Source organism: Berghia stephanieae, chromosome 11, assembly GCF_034508935.2.
Source record: "Berghia stephanieae isolate SIO BIC M18660-M18661 chromosome 11, UCSD_Bste_1.3, whole genome shotgun sequence".
NCBI classification, from domain to species: Eukaryota; Metazoa; Mollusca; class Gastropoda; order Nudibranchia; family Aeolidiidae; genus Berghia; species Berghia stephanieae.
Genome location: NC_088370.1, coordinates 24,992,066 through 24,994,565, shown reverse-complemented (window position 1 = coordinate 24,994,565; position 2,500 = coordinate 24,992,066). Strand labels below are relative to the sequence as shown.

General features: G+C 41.5%; 1 protein-coding gene across 3 annotated transcripts in view; it reads left to right on the top strand.

Annotated features, from left to right (window-relative positions):
* Positions 1–2,500, top strand: part of LOC144957371 (potassium voltage-gated channel protein Shaw-like) — a 295,525-nt gene that overhangs the window by 203,586 nt on the left and 89,439 nt on the right. For all 3 annotated transcript variants that reach the window (XM_078888582.1, XM_078888583.1, XM_078888581.1), the window contains exon 5: positions 298–579. The gene's annotated coding sequence lies outside the window, so the exon portion shown is untranslated. The remainder of the gene's footprint in view (positions 1–297; positions 580–2,500) is intronic.

The window sequence follows — 2,500 nt, the reverse complement described above, 5'->3', positions numbered from 1 at the left end:
TTTCGGGCAGATTCGGATGGTGCTTGGAAAAAAATAGTTGAGATCAGCATTGATTCGTGATTGCAGAACCTGGTCTGAGTGCTGTTTTCTTTCGTTTTTAATAAGGCTATCGATTTGGGATTTTTTTGGACAAACCTGAGGGTCTTAATCGTTGAGAAATCGCCCCCACCCCCACCCCTTTTATTCAATTTAAATCATTGAAACGTTTGTCTTTAATAGTCATAGATTGATAAAAAGTTTTTTTAAAAGAAACTATTCATTAACATTTAACACCATTTTCCTTTTTTTTTTTTCCAGAATTTTCAAAGAACTCGTTTTTGACGTCATAGACGTGATGACGTCAACATGACGTCATACTTGTCATCATGTCGTCACACCGTATTCCATGAGGTACTGTTGTCGTACTCCACCAGAAGTGCTTCATCCCCTTCCTCCTCCTTCTCCTCCACCTCCTCCTCCTCCATCTCCTTAGACCTTAAGAGAGCACCGTCCTATCAGAGGAAGATCAAGATGAAACAGAAACGGACGCAGCGCTAGTAGGACGCCCTTGGACGGAACGCTGCCCTAATTCCGGGGAATGTAAGTGGTCGTTTGATCTAATTAATTAGTACAATTTTGACCAATCAAAACATGGAATTTGTAACTTGACCTTTCTCTTTATTGTTTTTATACCGCCAAATGGATGACTAGTTATCACACGATTTTCTCGATCATATTATAAACGCTGAAGTTAACCCATAGTTTTCTGTATAGATAGTATGCAGATGACGTCACTTAGACCTTTGTTATTGTTTTTGCCATCCGCGTTTGTGAGTTGTTCTCACCAAACTGTATTAACCAGACTATAAAAGTTCATGGTTACACAGAGTTTGTGTGTTGGTCCGTTATACTTCCGGATGGCAATGTTGTGAACTCCTTGGCCAAGCGCATTCTATCTATAGTTCACAACATTGTCATAACGGACCAACACACAAAACTGTGTGTACTGTTGAATGCTTATAGATAGTTCGAAGATGACGTCACTCAGGTCTTTGTTATTGTTTTTTGCCATCCGCGTTTATGAGTTATGCTCACTGAACTGTATTAATCTGACTATAAACGTTCATGGATACACACAGTTTTGTGTGTTTGTCCGTTATACTTCCGGATGGCAATGTTATGAGCATCTTTGCCAAGCGCATACTCTCTATAGATAGAATGCGCTTGGCCAAGAAGTTCACAACATTGCCATCCGGAAGTATAACGGACCAACACACAAACTCTGTGTAACCATTAACTTTTATAGTCTGGTTAATACAGTTCAGTGAGAACAACTCACAAACGCGGATGGCAAAAACAATAACAAAGGCCTGAGTGACGTCATCTTCGAACTATCTATTGGACGGGTTTTCTTGCCAAATTTTATAATGTGCAGCTATGTGGTCTTGTGATAGAAGAAAAAGATATGACACTCGCTTTGGGATCGGAAGGTCCTGGGTTCGAGCCTCGCTCGGCGCATAGTTGAGTCCTTGAAAAATGTTCTTTACTCACAGTCTCTCACCGAACTTAGGTGTAAAATGATTACCTGGCCTTTAACAGCTTTGTCTCTGTCCGGAGAAACTGTAATATTGCCTAACAGGCGTCATGTCCCGTCCTACATGTTAAATGTTGCTATTGGCCAGGGGAACCCTTTTAAAGCGCTTTGAGCACGTTTAGTGGACATTGCACTATATAATAAAAAAAAAAACTTTTAAAAATACGAGTTTTTCCAGGGTACTGCAGTTACTGGTTTATGTGTAAACCAATCGGAACACATAATAATTAGGGGTGAGACACGGGTCACCCGACCACCACCAATACCTCCCCCCCCCCCCCCCCCCCTCCCGTCCCTACGCAACTCATCCCCACACAAATCCACGCCACACACACGTCCCATCGGCCGTACTCTTCACAGTAACGTATTTAACATTTTGGCCAGAAAACCCGTCCTTCTAATATCGATCGATTAATAAGACACTATCTTGGAAAAAAAACCTTTCAAATTTGCGACTTCAGAGACAGAAGTCTTTGCGGAAGTCCCAGGTTTGAGACTTTTCCCCCAAGATATGGATCATTTTAATCGGTCGATATAGGAAGGACGAGTTTCCTGACCAAAAGTTTTAAATACGTGTTATTGTTTCCAGAGGCTGGCGTTGCCGTGTCCCAACGGTCCCGATTATGAAAATATAAAAACCAATCATAGCGCGTCGTAATGGCCACCGATACAGCCAGTGTGTCCCGACCTGGGACCCGACGGAATACTAATGGCTATTGTGTATTATGAGACTTCGATTCGGTCAGACTAACAGTGCGGTTACACAACTGCGACTGTCGTAAAGTACAAAAAAATAATAGTTAATTACCCAGTATTAGATTTTTGACCAATCAAAACATAGAATTTTTGACACACCTACACACGTGCTCGGACAAACATATTTGGTTGTTTATAAACGATAACGTGAATGATATCGACCCCTCTCTG